Source organism: Marmota marmota, unplaced genomic scaffold, assembly GCF_001458135.2.
Source record: "Marmota marmota marmota unplaced genomic scaffold, marMar, whole genome shotgun sequence".
Taxonomy (NCBI): Eukaryota; Metazoa; Chordata; class Mammalia; order Rodentia; family Sciuridae; genus Marmota; species Marmota marmota.
In genome coordinates, this window is record NW_026000142.1 from 2,796,548 (window position 1) to 2,815,894 (window position 19,347).

The following is a 19,347-nucleotide window of genomic DNA, read 5'->3' on the forward strand; positions in this document are numbered from 1 at the left end:
CCCTTTTTTTTTTTTTTTTTTTTTTTAGTTAAGTGAGATGGGTTTTTAAATACAGACCTGTTCAGCAACAGCAAAGTGAAGTCACTGTATCAAAGCTCAGAAACATTTGGTATTTAAACATCATATTCTGGTTTTGTTCTGTATGTTTATAACGATGAAGTGTTTTTTAGGGAAATAAGTCATACCATTAAGAATTATTCAAATAAAGTGTGAATATTTTTGTGTTTTAGAGCTTAGAAAACAAACATACTTTAGAAATGCTTCAAGTTATAGTGGTATAGAATACAAGAAGAGCAAAAAATTATAAATAAAGCATTACAGTCCTACCTTGGGAATTAAGGTAATTAAATTTGTACACAATAAGATGAATCTGAAATCTCTTAGGCCCAGAAGATTTAGCTTAATCTATTAACAGGAATAATGATGATGATGATGATGATGATGTCTCAAGAGAAAGAAGGTGGTTAACATAAATAAAGGACTGGGGAGAAACTTGCTAATATGTGCTCAGCACTGTCCAGAAAAAAAATAACATAGAGGACTTACAAAAATGATTACTAAAGGGATGTTTTCTTCTGCAGACACAGGGAGGCCTAAAGAAAACTTTCTCAAGCCCACCCACTTGTCATTATTTAATTCCATGTTTACCAGGCAAACTTCTAAGCACTAACTCATGTTTACCAGGCAAACTTCTAAGCACTAACTCCTCCGTCTCCTGGAAAGCTTCACAGAGATCCACAATCTCTTTTTTTTTTTTTAAGAGACAGGGTCTTACTGAGTTGCTTACCGCCTCACCATTGCTGAGGCTGGCTTTGAAGTCGTGATCCTCCTGTCTCAGCCTCCCAAGATGCTGGGATTACAGGTGTGCACCACTATTTGCAGTTTTGCAAAGTTCTCAAAAGCAAAATCTCTTTTACAATAAGATAAACTTGGCAGTAAAGCATGACCTACATGGACATGAAATCTTCACTTGTGAATGGTCAAATATTTTCTGAAGGTATATTAACAATTACAGAATACTACCTTAGATCCCACTGGAGTGTTTCTTAAAATTCACTACATACCCATTACCTTTGGAAAAATCTAAAAAATACTGAATTCTGAGTCACATCTGAAAAAAGGGCCCCTGGAAGTGAATGTAAATATCTGACTTCTAGAAAAGGAAAACCAGCCCTCTTCATCAGTTCCCTCTCCCCTTATCCCTTGCTGAGGTGCTCAGGCTGACCAAACTTGTGATTCTTCTGCCTAACTTGTGATTCTTTCTGCCTAATCAAAAAAAAAAAAAAATCATATACCTTTTCATATGACCTTTCCAAAGCTAAGATTGGTGGTAGGTGGCATAGCAGATACACATATACAAAAACAGCAGGAATCACATGAATGAGACAGATACTATGGTCACAGCAGACACTGTGGACTGTGACTCCTACAGAAGGCATCATACTTACTGCTTCACACTTCACACTTCCAAACTTGGTCCTTGCGGTTTGTCTGTGTTGCTTAATTTACTTTATAATTTATAGATAACAGATATAAAATTAATAACTTTAGCTGGGAATATGGCTCAATTGGTAGAGTGATTGCCTTGCATGCACAAGGCCTTGTGTTCAATCCCCAGCACCAAAAATAAATAAAGAAAATTAATAACTAGGATTTCTGGCCAATAACCATAGTTACACCACTTTAAAAGAAAAATCTGAGATCTTTAAATGCCTTTATAAGACTAAATTAAAGATATGGAGTGAGAACTTATTATTATAGGATATCTAGAGTTATAGAAAACATTAATATAGTTTCAAGATGCCAAAACACCCTGGAATACCTCATGCAAATACCTGATATTTCTAGAGCACTTTTAGAAACTGCAGTATGATCATTCTGATTTTGTAATTCACTCTTTTTATTTATTTAGGTACTGAGGACTGAACCCAAGGGTGCTTTACCACTGAGCTACATCACCAGTGCTTTTTATTTTTTATTTTTTATTTTGAGACAGGGTCTCCCTAAATTGCTCAGGCTAGTGTTGAACCTGTGATCCTCCTGTCTCAGGGTCTTAAGTCTTCAGGATTACAGGCATGTAGCACTGCACCAGCTTTAAGGAAATCTAACACCATCTCCTCAGAGATGTATTGTGGTATTTTCTCTACTTTGTGGAATTCACATGGCAACAGATGCTCAGTTTTACTTCTTCATTATATCTTCTTTTCCAGACTCCTCTTTCTCCTTCCTTCCTCCCCCTCCCTCTCCCCTCCCCCTCCTCCTCCACCTCCTCCTCCTCTTCTTTATTCAGGCAACTTTTGCTATCCCTTTTGCACCATCAAGTTTTTGTGAAGTGGCTACATCTTTGTCATATTTCTTTCAGTGTTACCATGTTATTATTGTAAGGCTGTTTTTTGCTATCACTCACGTTACTCCACATCTCACCCAGTTTGGGGGTCTTCAGTTGAAATGCCAGTGTTTGTGAATTTGTTCTTTAGATGGCACTCTAAACAGAACAAGAAGAAGTGAACCAGTATTGGTAGTTTAGGGCATTAGGATCCTTCTACCTGCTTCTTTTAGCTTGTCTAAAAGCTTCATTTCTGGATCATCACATATGTATTTTCTTTTCCTAGGCATTGTCTTCCTCCTCACAGGGTTTTCTTAGAAAATTGCAACAAATGGGGAATCTCTGGATTTTAATTTTTCCTGTACTTCTTGCTTGCATGTACAAAGAAGGCAAAGTAGCTTAGATTTCTTGGAGTCACTTTTATTCATATTAACTCTATTGTTTTCCAGTCACTGAAAAATATTTTTAGGACCAGGGATTGAACCCAGAGGCACTCTGCTACTGAGCTACATCCCCAACATTAGTATATTATATTATATATTATATTATACTATATTATATTATTTTTGAGACAGGATCTTACTGAGGTGCTCAGGCTGACTGAACTTGTGATTCTTCTGCCTAAGTATCTGAGTAACTGGGATTATAGAAGTGAGCCACCACACCTACCTCCTGAATATATTTTAAAATAATTTAGTAGGTTGGTGATTATGAGAATAGTTATATTAAATATACATTTCAATGCCATTTTCAGCTATTGTATTTAATCCATTAGTTTGATTTATTATATTTGTCAAGATTTTAGGACAAAGACTAATAATAGGAATTCTTGGAAGATTGGTATCCTTTTAACTAACTTTATACTTGAGTATCTTTCTGAAAATTTGTTTATAAACTGATTTTTTAAAAAATGTAATTATGTTTTAAGCATACTGGCAAACTTACTATTTAAAGGAATTCTCTTTTGGATCCTTTGTAAAGTGAATAATCAGCCCATAATTTGTTTCTTTGTGTAAAACTGCATTTGCATACCTCAAATTTGTTTTAAATAGGCTATGTCTACAAATGTTGATGCATGTGTCTAAAAAGAAGAAAATTTAATTTCTGTTTGATGTGAAGTACAAATTCACTTTTGATAAGTGAGACATACCAGATTATTTTATCTTCATTCTTTTCAACTAAATGCCATCAAAATGTATTTAACACCCTAAATTAAAGGAGTGGCAAGACTTCGTATATTTAGATTGAGCCATGGTATATTTTTGTAATTTATCTTCTTAAATAATAGGGTTAGTGTGAAGTTATGAAAAGTTTGAAAAGTTATTTAGTGGTTTTATCTTTTCTTTTTAAAAGCATAACTGGAATTCCAAATGTTAATTGCCTTATTTTCTTTAAAAGTTTTGCTTTATCCTAGCCTGTGTATGTATGTGGTGCTTTTAAATAGGTTTGTTGGCTTACTTTTTGCAGTAGTTTGATTATACCCATCAGTTTATTGCTCTGTTTAATATTTGGAAGATACTAATGATAATTCATCCTCCTCTTAGTTTTAATACTAAAATGCTAACTAGAATTAACCAAAAACAGCTATTTAGTTCTTAATATAGTAAAACATGGTAGTTTTATAATGAAAAGATGAGATAAAAAATGATTGCCATTCTGAAGATTGTACTGCACTGTTGGTTAAATAGAGTTTTTTTTTTGTGTGTGTGTGTATGTGTGTGTGTTGTTGTTGTTGTTGTTTTGCTTTTGCAAGACTCTGTGGAAGCCTTGAACAAAACTTGGGGTTAAGAGAGTTTAGGAGAGTTAACAAGTACAGTAAGAAATCTGCGTATAACTTTTCAATCCTCTAAAACTTAATTACTAATAGTCTATAATTGACTGTAAGCCTTATAATATCATAATTAACACATTTGAGTATTATATGTATTGTATAAGTGAAAAATAGAGGAGAAATGCCAAAGAGCACTTTTTGCTACAAACATTTTTACTGTTTCTTTTTCATGTGAAGATGGATGCTATCAATATGATCTCACTGTGATAGCAATAGGAGGTGGGTGTGAAATTATTACAGTCGTATATGTGTATTACAGTTAATTTTATGGAGTTAGAGTTTAATACTGCATCTTTACATTTGTTTGCATTTTTCTTCTCTGCAAATGGTGTCATATATGTTCTATAAGTGTTGGTGTGTAAGTTTTGATAAATTTAATTTTTAAAATTTGTGTATATTTTATGGGAATAAATTGTATATTATCTAAATATATTTTATGCATTCACAACATTCTTTTCAATTTTCGATATTTCTAGGTTATTCATTTAATTTGAGAGTTTTTTCAAATGGTTGCTGATCTCAAAAATAGTCTGCATATAGTGGACTTGTGCAGTCAAACCCATGTTATTCAAAGGTTGTACAGGTTAAAGCTAAGAGCATTGGGAACTTGTACACATCTCTCAGATTTTCTACACAGCCAACTAGATTGTTTATCAAAAGAGAAGCCTTCTCGCTATCAAACATGGATTCTGTTAGATTCCATGGAAAGTCAATTTCTGTTAGTGGGTCACAAAACTCTTGGTAATTAATTTCCTGGGATTTAGGAGAAATACTTCTAAAATGAGGCCATTTATCTTTGTCTGCTGCTTTAACAAGTTGAATGTCAGGAATTATCCATAGGGCATTATTAAGTTCAAAACTGAGAAGGAGACAAAGGATCAGGAGCAGAGGTTTTGAGATTGAGATCAGGGTGGGACATGGAGAAATTACTCAAAATGTTTGAACAATGTGAGGGTGTTGGTCACACAGTGCCATGAAGTCTAGACAGAAGCAGTCCAACAGAGTTCATGTGTTTACTCATTCACTCATTTCCTACTGTTTTTTAGGGGAGAGGTATATTAATATATAGTTAGTGACTTCAAGGAATTTATGCGTCTGTTTATAAATCTGTATATGATAGAATGAAACTCATTGTACCTTTAAGAATAGTGGTTGAGAATATTGGTTTTTTGATAGCAGGACAAACAGATTTGGAGTATGAGTACAGGAGGAAAAACTTCTTTTTTCTTTTAGCCAGTAGATTTATGATTAGGCAATTCCCTTCCCAATATGTCTGCCCTGTATCTTGCCATTCCTACATATGGCTCCATTCCATTGTATTTTGAAGATCTTTCTGTCTTTTGAGTTTCTATTAAAAATATACTTAACCTTTGAGAGATTCCATTTTAAATTTATTGTCGGCTAATACATGAATAAGTATCTAACCATTTTGCCACTTACTGAGTGACGTTGGCTTATTTGATTAACTATCCCAAGCCTCAGTTTCCTTATCGGTAAACTGGGTATACCAGCAGTACTTAATTCTAAGATTAAGGATTAAATAAGATAGTGTATGCACAGTAGTTGCCCAAGAGTCTTGCACATAGTAACTGTTCAATAAACATTAGCTATTTTAGCTCTAGTGTGGGTAGGAAGGAGCTTAATAATGAGAAGGTGAAAATTTTTGGTGTTTTTTGAGGGTGCTAAAAACAAATTATGTAATTTTCATTTTAAAAAATGAACTTCTCTCTTATCCTCCACATACAATTAGTTGCCAAATCCTACTGATTTGATTTCCTTTTAGAGTATTAGAACGTTGATCTATCACTTCCATTCCAATTGTCATTACAGGTGTTTGTAATAACTTCATAAGTAATTTTTACCTTTAGTCTATTAGTTGTTGTCTTACAAGACACAAATTTGATTGTTTTATTACTTTTATGAAAATTCATCTGTTTTTCCATTAACTTCTCTTTAACAGAGTAAAAAAGTGTGCAAAATCTAAGCCAGGCACGGTAGCACACACCTGTAATCCACCTGAGGTGGGAGGATTATGAGTTCAAAGCCAGCCTCAGCAACTTAGCAAGGTGCAAAGCAACAACTCAGTGAGACCCTCTCTCTTAAAAAAGAAAGAAAGAAAGAAAGAGAGAGAGAGAGAGAGAGAGAGAGAGAGAAAGAAAAGAAAAGAAAGAGTGTCTCTGAAAGTAGCCATTCATTTGGATAAATCTTTTTATTTTCCCACAAGGCCAAACCCTAAAATGTCTTTCAAAACAACACCAATCCTTTTCTCTTTTTCTTTTTTTTAACTTATATATGACAGAAGAATGCATTACAATTCATATTACACATATAGAACACAAATTTTTCATATATCTCTGGTTGTATACAAAGTATATTCACACCAATTTGTGTCTTCATACGTGTACTTTGGATAATGATGTCCATCACATTCCACCATCGTTTCTAACCCCATGCCCCCTCCTTCCCCTCCCTACCCCCTCTTCCCTATCCAGAGTTTGTCTATTCCTCCCATGCTCCCCTTTCCTACCCCACTATGAATCAGCCTCCTTATATTAGAGAAAACATTTGGCATTTGTTTTTTTGGGATTGGCTAACTTCACTTAGCATGATCTTCTCTACCCCATCCCTTTACCTGCAAATGCCATGATTTTATTGCATCTAGGTTGGTTCCACAGTTTAGCTATTATGAATTGTACTGCTATAAACATTGATGTGGCTGTGTCCCTGTAGTATCCTGTTTTTAAGTCCTTTGGTGTAGACTGAGGAGAGGAATAGCTGGGTCAAATGGTGGTTCCATTCCCAATTTTCCATGGAATCTCCATACTGCTTTCCATATTGGCTGCACCAATTTGCAGTCCCACTGGCAGTATATGAGTGTACCTTTTTCCCCACATCCTCACCAACACTTATTGTTGTTTGTCTTCATAATAGCTGCCATTCTGACTTGAGTGAGATGGTATCTTAGAGTGGTTTTGATTTGCATTTCTCTAATTGCTAGAGATGATGAACATTTTTTCACGTATTTGTTGATTGATTGAACATCCTCTTCTGTCTGTTCAGGTCCTTGGCCCATTGTAGATTGGGTTATTTGTTTTTTTGGTGTTTAGCTTTTTTAGTTCTTTACCTTTTCTCTCTTTCTTAATTAAGTCTTCCAGTGAAAAGCAAATCTCAATGTTTTCTAATTTTCCAAGACATTATTTTTCTATTTTTGTTTTGGTTCTTACTACTTTATTCATCATGTTATGAGTACATGCACCTTTTTTCCACTGGTACATGTAAATTCATTGAGGATAAAAATGATGTTTTACTTATTTTGGTGTACTTTAAAATTACTAAGACAGTATTTTATGTATAAAAGATGCTCAGTAAATCATCTCCCCCAAAGAAAAATGAGTGATTATGTTAATGTTTATATCTCAATAAAGAGTTAAACAAATTTGTGAACAGTAGTCGTCATAAAGATTAGTAGTTTAAGCAAAAGCTTAAATTCTTAAAATTGTATTTCATTAGTACAAGAGAATTCATTGTTATAGTTCACTGGACACTTGGCTTATTCCAAGCACTCTACTTCATATTTTGGTCTAGATGTGTAGTTAATGGGCATGTGACTGTATGGATAGTTGGTTCAGTTTTTAATTATGAAACTAGTATCAGACCTCTTTGGTTCCAATTTATTCAGAACAAGTTAATGTAGCTTGATTCTGTTTCTTTTTTCTATTCAGTACAGTATTTTAAGTGACTGAGGTGGGGGAGAGTAAAGGAGACAGTCGTTAAAGGATTTAGGATCATGAACTGGAAGAAACCTAGAAGAAGTATAACTGGTACAGATCTTAGTAACAAATGTAGTAGTGTCTTCTATTCAGTTCCTTTATGGTGCAAGCAAACACCATTTTTTCTCAGGAAGAAGTGGAGCCTTGTGCACAAACATTTTCACTAAATTTTAGTAATAGTTAACTTCAAAGTTACAATTGGATTCATCTTTTCAAATGTGGGAAACTAGGGGTAAACTAATACTCTAGTGATACACAGTAGTTTTTTAAATGCATGTGTAATTTCAAAAATTTCCACATGATGGCAGAAGATCCTTGTGTCTAGAAAGATGGATAAAATTAAGGAAACTTTATATTTCAATTTCAGTCTGCAATATTTGTCTTTTCATATTCCAACTAACAATTTTCATGTTTGTATTATATAATATAAATGTGCTGTTTCCATTTTTAATGTTTTAATTCACTGATTTTACAATGAAGTAAATAATTTTTCTATTTCTTATATACATCCATTTTTGAAGATTTCATGTATTCTCCTGAATAGCATTTTAAATTGAGTAATTATCTTTTTTCTTAGTTTAGGAGAAATCGAGGGCAGATATTTACTCTTTAAAGGTAAAAATATCAGACCTAATATGTGAAATTTTATTTAACTCTACTTTAGAAATTAAGGAATTGATTTAATCTGTATTCTTCTATGTTAACCAAGAATTTTGAATGACAATCTCATGGTATCTTTACTGTTTTGTTTCTTGCCTCATTCTCTGTCACTGTTTCTCTTAATTTTTCTTTCTTTCTTTTTCAATGGTGCTGAGAATAAACTTAGGGTCTAATGCATGCTGGGCAAGAGCTCCAACACGGAGCCACCACATCCTCAGCCCTTCTGGTCTTAATTTAAGAAATTCACTGATTCAGTACATTTTTATTAAATGCCTACCATATTTCAGAAACTGCCCTACTGGTGATTCATAGGTTAAAAGAAGAAGAGGAAGAAAAAAAACTCACACAAAAAAACCTTTGTTTTGCAAGGTAGATAGCCACCAAATACGTGCTGTGTTTTAGCTAATGTTTGTGATTCATAAGACAATAGATTTTTCATGAAATTTTAAACAATATACAGCTTTTTTACATGGGTACAGATTAATTGCCAAAGTGTGATTTTTTAATTATATGCTGTATTTTAAGTCCTTTGGGTATAGACCTAAGGAGTGGGATAGCTGGGTCAAATGGTGGTTCTAATCCCAGTTTTCCAAGGAATCTCCATACTGCTTTCCAGATTGCTTGCACCAATTTGCAGTCCCAGCAGCAATGTATGAGTGTGCCCTTTTCCCCACATCCAACATTTTTTGTTGTTTGTATTCTTAATAGCTGCCATTCTGACTGGAGTGAGATGAAATCTTAGAGTAGTTTTTATTTGCATTTCTCTAATTGCTAGAGATGTTGAACATTTTTCTATATGTTGATTGATTGTATATCCTCTTCTGAGAAGTGTCTGCTCAGTTCCTTGGCCCATTTATTGATTGGGTTATTTATCTTTTTGGTGTTAAGTTTTTGAGTACTTTATATATCCTAGAGATTAGTGATCTATCTGATGTGTTTGTGGTAAATCTTTGCTTCCATTCTGTAGGCTCTCTATTCGCCTCACTGATTGTTTCTTTTGCTGAGAAGCTTTTCAGTTTGAATCCATCCCATTTATTGATTCTTGGTTTTAATTCTTGAGCTCTAGGAGTCTTATTAAGAAAGTTGGGGCATAATCTGACATGATGGAGATTTGGGCCTATTTTTTGTCTATTAGGTGCAAGCTCTCTGGTTTAATTCCTAGGTCCTTGATGTTACTAGATTTAATTTTTTTTTATATAGAGCTTTTGGTATCACTGATATGAAGCTAATATTTAACTTTTTGCCACGTGGTTCTTTTGCTAACAGTTTAGCAACTATTGATTTACTTACATGTGCGCAAAATATTTAGGATAAAAATGAGTGAAATTGATTTAGGTAAATAGCTATTTGATCTCACTAGAAATAATCATGGTTCTCAGCATAATATGTAAATATATTATCTGTAGCTATATGTGTAGTCTTGTACAGTTTTAAAATAATTCAGAATTTTAAAGTAAATACTGATGCTGAGTAGATTGTATCTTGGTTTTTATGTGGTCAGTGTAAAGGTCTGTGTGTTTAATGTTTATTTTGAGAAGTGGAAATTCCACACTGGCTTTTTTATTCATGATAAACATTTTTGTTAGTTGACTGGTGCCAAAAAGAGTTAGCAAGTAAATAGTTGTAGATTTGTACCACATATTAAATGACAAAAACAGTATTGTTGGAACAAACTCTATTGTATTTGCTCTCTATATTCTCTATTTCCCTTATGTATTTTACCTAAACTTTTATTATGATTTGGATGAGTGGTTCCCCCCAAAAGTTCATGTGTGAGATAAAACAAGAATTTTCAGAGGTGAAATGGTTAGATTATGAGAGGTGTAAACTAATGAGTGTATTAATCCACTGGTAGGGATTAACTAGGTGGTAACCATAGTCAGGGTGTGGCTGGAGGAAGGTAAATCACTGGGGGCATGACTTTGGGGTTTATATCTTTGCGCTGATGAGTGGAACTTAGAGTGGAACTCTCTCTGCCTCCTGGTGGCCATGTCCTGAGCTGTTTTCCTCTACCATGCTCTCCCACCATGGTGTTCTGCCTCACTTTGGACCCATACTATGGAGTTGGCCATCTATGGACTGAACCTCTGAAACTGTGAGCCAAAATAAACTTTTCTTCCTCTATGTTGTTCTTGTCAGTTCTTTAGGTTGCAGCATGAAAAAGCTGACTAAATTCCTATGATTTTCTTGTCCCTACTCAGCTTGCTTAATGGAAGTTTTGTGTTCTAGTCTGAAATGTGGCCTAGTCTAAGTAGTTGGTAGGGCAATAGGGTCAAATACTTATGTGACTATTCTGTGCTATACCAGAGGAGGCATTTGTGTTTGAGTACATTAACTTTATTAACCAGATCTTCTGCACTGTCCATAAAAGAAAGGTGTTGTTACATTGAGTCAGAAAAGAATTGGGAAAGAGATGGGTTCATTGGGTATCTTCCAGATTTAATCATTTATTAAATCAAGAATTTGTTAGTTGCATCTTAAACAATGCTAGACTAGTCTGTGGTAGAATGTAAAAGTACAAAGTAGAAGGTATACCAATTCTAATGAAACCATTAATACTTTAGTAAAAATGAAAAAATTCAGGAGGCTGGAGGTGTGGCTCAGTGATGGAGTGAGCTCTAGCATGTGTGAGAACCTGGGTTTGAACTGCAGCACTACCAAAAAAAAAAAAAAAAAGACAAATTTCGGGCACAGTTTAAACTGTGTTATAAAAAAAAAAGTTTTTAAAAAAATATTTACTTTTCAGTTGCAGTTGGATACGATACCTTTATTTTATTTATTTATTTTTATGTGGTGCTGAGGATTGAATCCAGGGCCTTGCACATACTAGGTGAGTGCTCTACTGCTGAGCCACAACACCAGCCTGGCATGCTTTAGTTTTATAAATAAAATATTAGATTTAGTCCAGTTTTTCATATTTGCAGTACGGGGGATGGAACCCATGGCCTTGTACATGCTAGGCAAGTATTCTACCACCGAACAAGAATCTAAGTCACCTAGTGGCTTGGGAGGCTGAGGCAGGAGGATTGCAAATTCAAAGCCAGCCTTAGCAATGGTCAGGCACTAAGCAACTGAGTGAGACCCTGTCTCTAAAAAAAATACAAAATAGGGCTGAGAATGTGGCTTAGTGGTTGAGTGTCCTTGAGTTTAATTCCCAGTACCTCACCCCTTCCAAAAACAAAAAACAAACAAAAAAACCAAACTCTAAGCCATAACTGGTCACAATATAAACTCAGATCCTACTGAAAGTTTGTTAAATTTTTGTTTTTGTTGTTGTTGGATGTGTAATTCAGATTTCAGGTGACTGATTTTATTTTTTTAAGACGGTTTTTTAAAGGGTAGTTTTAAGATCACAGCAACTTTAAGAGTAAGGTATAGAGATATCTTTTGTATCCCCTGCACCTACACATGCATAGCTTCCTGCATTTTCACCATTCTCCACCACAGTGGTATGCTTGTTGCCATTGATGGATCTACATTGACACATCGTAATCACCCAGAGCCCTGTATCTTACATTAGGGTTTCCTCTTGGTGTTAAATTCTGTGGATTTAGATAAATAATGGCCTATATCTCAATATGGTATCATATAGAGTATTTTCATTGTCTTAAAAAAATCCTCTGTTCTCTATTAATCTTTCTCACCAACCTTTTGTAACCACTGTTCTTTTTACTGTCTCCATAGTTTTTTTTCTTTTCTAACATGTCATATAATTGAAATCATACAGAATGTAGCCTTTCAAATTGGTTTCTTCCTTTTTTTTCCCCCTTTCTACTTTAGCAGTTCTGAGGAGCAAACCCATGCTTTGTGCATGCTTGACAGTCTTTTTTTTTTCTTTGTCTTATACGCTTCACAGTTTGGTTGTAATGTGTCATGGTAAAAGTCTCTGGTTATGTCTATTTGGGGTCTTACGGGGTTTCTTTATATGGGTGTTTATATCTTCTTTAAGAGTGTGGATGTTTTTTTGCTGTATTATATGTTTTCTATGCACTTAACCTTTTTTTCCCCCTTCTCTTTGGGTTCTCCAAAAATGTGAATGTTTGTTTAATGGTATCCCACAGATATTGAACACTGTCTTCACTCTTTCTTATTTTTGCCTCTGGCCACTCCCCTGAATATTTTGAAAGACCCGTCCTCAAGGTCACTATAGTATAGTTTCCCTATAGCTTCTTTGGCTATAATTAATGACTTTGGGCACGATGGAGTCAGAGATACTGCTCTGACTTCACAGCTCTGTTTTTGTTTTCTGTTTTTGTTACTGGGGATTGAATTTAGGGACACTTGACCACTGAGCCACATCCCCAGCCCAATTTTGTATTTTATTTAGAGACAGGGTCTCACGAATTGTTGAGTGCCTCCCTAAATTGCTGAGGTTGACTTTGAACTTGCTGTCCTCCTGCCTATGCCTCCCAAGCTGCTGGGATTACAGGCATGCACCACTTTGTTTTTGTGTTTTAAAGCACCAATTGCTGGTCCATTCCCCATATGTTACACAGCTACTTATCTATTCACCTACTGAAGAAAATCTTGGTTTCTTCCAGGTTTGGGCAATTTTGACTAAAACTCTTGTAAATCTTTGGACATAGATTTTTGTGTGGACATAAGTTTGCTACCCTTTGGGGCAAATACCAAATCATATGATTGTTGGATCTTACCATAAGTATGTTTATTTCTGTAAAAAACCACCAAACTGTTTTCTAGGGTGGCTGTTCCATTTTGAATTTTCCATTTGAAATGAGAATTCTTTTTTAAAATATTTTGTTTTAGTTGTAGTTGGACACATACGTTAATTTTATTTTTATGTGGTGTTGAACGCAGTGCCCTGCACGTGCTAGGTGAGCGCTGTACTGCTGAGCCGCACAACCCCAGCCCCAAGAAATGAGAATTCCTTTAGCACATGTTCTTGCCAGTTCTTGGTGGTTTCCATGCTCTGGATCATTCTAATAGGTTTGTAATTTTATCTTATTGTGTTTATATATTTTTATAGTTAACATAAGGAAGTTTAAAATTTCCCTTTGAATATTTGTCATTTGAGTCTGCTAAAATGAACTGACAGTACAAAGTTTAGCAGGATAAAAAAATACGAATTTACTAGTATGCATAAGCTAGGAGTCATCAAAAATATGAAAATACAAAGAAGGACCTAGATGATTGATACTTAAATACCCTTATCATGGGGGAGAGGTCAGTAGGCAATTTTAGAGGGGTACTAAATTATTTTTAAGGACAAATTTCCTCTAGACTCTAGGTATGGTGGTTGATTTAATGTTTGGTTAACGAAATTTTTAGGAAAATTGAAGACAGTCATGTTGCCCTTCCGTGGATCTATTTTTTGAATTTTGATTTTTAAACTTTGGAGACCAAGTTAGGGAGAATTGATGTTCTTTACTATGCTAAATTACTTCAGTTTTAAAATTTAGAATTCAGTTCCTCAATCATTCTCAGGAATCATTAGTTTAAGTGTTCAGTAGACATTTTGGCTTATGACTAACTACTATGTTGGACAAGGTAGCTCTCAACAACAATATATACTGGTCTCTGTGAAACTCTTCCTTTTATTTAACCGACCAACTTTTCCTTTTATAATCAGCATAGACGTCACCTCTTCCTGGAGACCTTTTCTGTTTCATTCCTCATTTCTCATCCCACCAATTGAACTCTACATTGATTTCTATTTATATCAATTATTATATTCTCATTCCTCTTCATTATTACACTGTGTTGTAATTGCCTTTTTACTTGTCTGCTTCATAACTGAAGTATAAGCTACTTTGAATCAGAAATTGTGAGATCTTTGTATCCCTAACACTTGACATTTAGGGTGTATACAATGAATAATTGGTTATGTATGAATAATAGTTTCACATTCATTTATTTTTATAGTGACTAACATTCTTTAGAATTATGTTCTCCAGACTTTTGAAGCATGTATCTTTCATGTGAATATAAATTTAATATAAATTCTAATATGCCTTGACATTAGTTAATATCTCTTAATATATGACACTTAGAAGGGAATGTTCATTAACAAAATGTATCATGAATGTAAATTTTCATTCTAAGTAGTCTTGATATTTTTAAAAATTTTGGGCTGAGTTTTTTGGATCTTGTTGAGAGCCACAGTCGAAGGGGCCCCAGCAAACTTCCAGCTGCCAGCTGATGATTGGCTCACAGCGGCCCCCAGCAACTTCTAGCTGATTGGCTCCTCTGCGGTGATGCTCATTGGGCTGTTTCCCGTCCTTTCAGACTACGGAGCTGCTCATTGGGGGACTTTTTTTTGGCTCTGCCCATGCGAGCCAGCCAATCGGCCTCAAGAGCAGGAGGAGGTGGGGAGGTTGAGAGGCTTGTGGGAAGCGGGTTGTGGCAGTTGGGCTCTGAGGGTTTTCCTGAGGAGCTGTTTTGTTTGGCAGTGTGTAGTTCTAAAAATAAAGTTCGTTTCTTTTGACAAGTGGCTCCTGAATTGTGCCCAGCCAGACTGTGGCAGATCTGACTACATTGCCATTTTAAAATAGTACAGTATGTTTGTAGCAACTAATGAACCAATATTAAAACATCATTATGAGCTACAATTCATTTTTTATTTACATTTGCCTGGTTTTTACTTAGTGACCTTTTCCACTCCAGGATTCTGTCCAGGAAGCCACATTATATTTAGTCATCATGTCTCTTGAGCCTTCTCTAAACTGTGATAGTTTCTCACACATTCCTCATGTTTGATGACCTGGCAGTACTAATTAGGAATTTTGTAGTTTGTCCTTAAACTGGAGTTATGGATTTTTGAGAGGAAGACCACAGAGGGTATACTGTTGCCATCATTTTTACTTCATTAATTGTGGCTGATGAGCTTGCATTCATAGTTGGAAAAGTATCCATCATCTTATTGTCATCTTTTACTTGTGTTTGTATTAATCTTACTGTCTTCAGAAGATTCTTTAGAGACATCTTTTAAAGCATCTTGTCCATTTTATAGGTTTATTTAATTAGCTTAATTAAACTTGATAATATGAATTATAAATCCATTTAAATGGCATATCAAATTATGGCATATTCAAATAGCGTATGTCAATGGCAAATGCAATGGTGGTGAGGGGGTCCATTGGTGGCATTGGGAACACCTATTCTTCCCTTATATTGTTTATTGTGTGTATACTACATAGCTTAGACTGTATGTTGTAGTCATGAGGATGTTGGGGACAGTCTGTAATTTAGTGAATCTGGAGACTAATGGTCTAATAGAGTACTAAAATAATTTTAAAGATTATTTTACTAGCTTCCTAAATTAATTCTTTTCTATATTCTCCAGACTTCCTCAAATTTTTATTCCTTTGTATGATGTCCTCATTTTGAGAATTCTATTTTCTGACAAAAAAAGATGGGAGGGGGACTACTTCTGTTTTTTAAAATTTTTTTATTTTAATTTGTTATGTATGAGCAGAATGCATTACAATTCATATTACACAAATGGAGCACAATTTTTCATAACTCTGGTTGTATACAAAGTATATTCACATCATTCATGTCTTCATACATGTACTTTGGGTAAGGATGTCCATCTCATTCCACTGTCATTTCTAACCCTATGCCCCCTCCTTTTCCCTAGTTCTGGTTTTTATTGGCAATTTATTGCTTTTACAGATTTAGCATTTAGTATTATTTAATGTGTGGTCAAATTTCTGAATGCTAAAGTAAGTCCATAAATGCTGAAATAAGTAATGGTAACATAAAAATGGAATGTATCATAGCCTAAATGCATATAGTATTTGTTTTCCTTGAAAAGATCATAGGTAACCATCTGCCTCCAACAACAACAAAATCCTGGACCTGAATTCATATAAATAAATAATCATTACATATCTGAAGAGTTTATTGTTCAGAGTATATTGCTTTATAATTACATGCTGAACCTGGGAATCCTTATTGAAATCCAGTCATTGCTAGATTACCTGTCTTAAAAATTTTCTTTTGGGGGTAGGTTAATTGGGAGGGCACTTACAGGAGGCTGGCATTTATATTCTCTAGCAATACAGAATATGAATGCTTTCACCCTTTTGTCTTTTGTTTGTTTTTAAATCTTCATTTCTTCTCAACTCATAAACACCTTCCCAGTATCTCTAGTTTATGACAATTTCTTTGGAATGGGAACATACACAAGCTGTATCATTGGAAAAAATAAGTTACAAATAATATAGTCTAGGGTCACTTTAAAAAAACCCAGAATACAAAACATAAATTTATGACTGTGATTAATTAGGACTAATTATTTCCAAAGAAATTAACTTTTACAAATTCATAAAATAAAATGGTTATAAAACCATAAAAGTTTTATAAAACCATAAAAGTTTTAAACTATTTGTAGTTTTACTTCAACTTGTAGAAATCTGATTCATAGAATCTTCTCAAAATTGTAAATTGAGGGAGCTATCTCTAAGCATTTTGACAGATAACTAATATGAACTTGTTATAATTAATAGATCTTCTATAAAGCATGTTTGAACAGTATACTATTCAGATATGTAATGATTACAACATGAATTCACTGTAGGATTTTGTCATTGGCAATGGGTGTGTAGCTATGAACTTTTCAAGGAAAACATGTAATATATGCATTTAGACTATAATGCATTCCATTTTTTGTGTTACCTTTACTTATTTCAGCATTGCTGGGCTTATTTTAAAATTTGGAAATCTGAACATACATTAAATAATACTAAATTGCTAAGAACAGTAAATTGCAAATGTAGTAACTGGCATTTTGATGCTACCATGAGATGAATAAATATGATATTTTATAGCATGGCATGTGGCAACATGTTCAAGGAAGTTCATATTTTATGTTTGGCATATTGTGAGATGTTGCTTCCTGAATTCATATTTTTTGTGCTATATGTTTTAGCACATTTTGTGAAGCTATTGTTATTGTGATGTTTAAAATATATATTAAGAATGAATGCAGGCTCAAGGCTTTGATCTTTTCAGTTAAACTTTTTTTAAAAAAACACATATTTGTCTATTATTTTACCATTCTGTTGTTTTAAATGAATCTTTTTATTATTCAGGGCTGTTCTTTTGTCAGATATTCCTCATCTGAGGCATTATCCTTCAGAAGAATAACTGCATGGATCTGAATATAATTTGAATAGATTATCTTCATACATGTACTTTGTATTCATTTTTAGCTTAAAACTTGTCCATAATTATTCTTTCTATATTACTATTCCCAGATGTTAATACTAAAACTCTTTGACTCAGGTGAAATTTATTTTTTAAAATGAATGTATTCTAGCAGACTTAAATTTGAATATATATGATTCACTTTCTAAGTGAAATTTAAGATTTGATGGAGGTTGGCCAGTATGTACTGCTCAAAATAATTTATTGAAAAATGTGTCTACCTACATAAAGTTCATTTTTGTGTTTTCTTCTTTTTAAATGTTTTTATTAGTAATTCAGTATAAAGATAATATACTTGCTGAGAGATCCTAATTGAACATCATATAAAGAAACCACTCATTTTTCTTTAAACAAGTTCTTATTTTCTAGCAAAGTAGAATGCATGTAGGTTTCCTAGATTCTTGGTCTCTATTATTCATGCAATTAATGCCAGTTTGTAACAAATAATCCCAAAATTTGGGTGTCTTAATATGATAAAAATTTGTTAAACTCTTAGGAAATACATTGTAGATGTTCTTGTTCAGGCTGCTGAACAGGAGCACTTCTTAGAGGCAATCTCCTCTAAAAAGTGACACTGGAATCTAAACTTCAACATTTTAGATGTGTGGATATGGGTGTGATCTTTGAGATTCCCAGAAATATGTGGGTGCTTTTCAAAGCCCTTACTCCCCAAAGCTTCTCATTCAGCTGCCTTTCATGCCAAGACATTTAGTTAGTCTGCCCCCACTTCAATCCTGTAGGTAGCAGGAACTAGTAGTACATTCAGTTCCTTTGCCTCTCTTTCATAAATGGCCCCCTGGTGCTTCTTTCAGCATTGGAAGAGTAAAGCAAGATAAAGGCAATTCCTTTGAGCCTGTCATCCAGGCGGTCACCAAACAAGTCACAAGAAACAACTCCAGTTCTTTGAGAGTAAGTTCCATTCTAGTTTTCCTGGTACTGGCTGGGTACCTGTGCCTGGAATGTGGGCTGATTTTTTTTTTTGAGAGAGAGAGAGAGAGAGAGAGAGAAATGAATTTCAATATTTATTTTTCAGTTTTCGGCAGACACAACATCTTTGTTTGTATGTGGTGCTGAGGATCGAACCCGGGCTGCACGCATGCCAGGCGAGCGTGCTACTGCTTGAGCCACATCCCCAGCCCCTAGGGCTGATGTTTTAAAGGCCATTGCCTACCTGGGGAGCATAGAAAGGGATCAGAGTGAGTTAAAATGCCACAAAGTTGTCTTACCAAGATTCAGCTTTTTTTGTCTTGAGTAAATGCTTATGTGATTTCTGTAAGCTTTCCATTTTAGAGTTTGGAGAAAGTGTAGTCTGCCATTTTTTTGACAGTTTATTTGTTGCTTTGTGGAGGGATAGCTCACTGGAGATCCATACTCTGCCATTTTTGCTGACTTTTGTTTGAGAATTTGAGTATGGTTCTATCCTGATGACATTGGGAAAGGAAAGGTGATGACAAGGATGTGTTAAAAATAGGCTAATGGCAGCTGCAGTGGCACAAGCCTCTAATCCCGGAGGTTTGGAAGGCTGAGACAGGAGGATTGCAAGTTCAAAACTAGCCTCAGCAATTTAGTGAGGCCCTAATAAGCAACTT

The 19,347-nt window shown here is 34.5% G+C and overlaps 1 protein-coding gene and 1 long non-coding RNA gene across 2 annotated transcripts in view; both read left to right on the forward strand.

Moving 5' to 3' along the window:
• Positions 1-19,347, forward strand: part of Sdhaf3 (succinate dehydrogenase complex assembly factor 3) — a 67,426-nt gene that overhangs the window by 11,593 nt on the left and 36,486 nt on the right. The window lies entirely within an intron of this gene.
• Positions 18,569-19,347, forward strand: part of LOC107144461 — a 21,284-nt gene continuing 20,505 nt past the window's right edge. The window contains exon 1 of the long non-coding RNA XR_001503801.2: positions 18,569-18,667. This is a non-coding gene — a long non-coding RNA (uncharacterized LOC107144461). The remainder of the gene's footprint in view (positions 18,668-19,347) is intronic.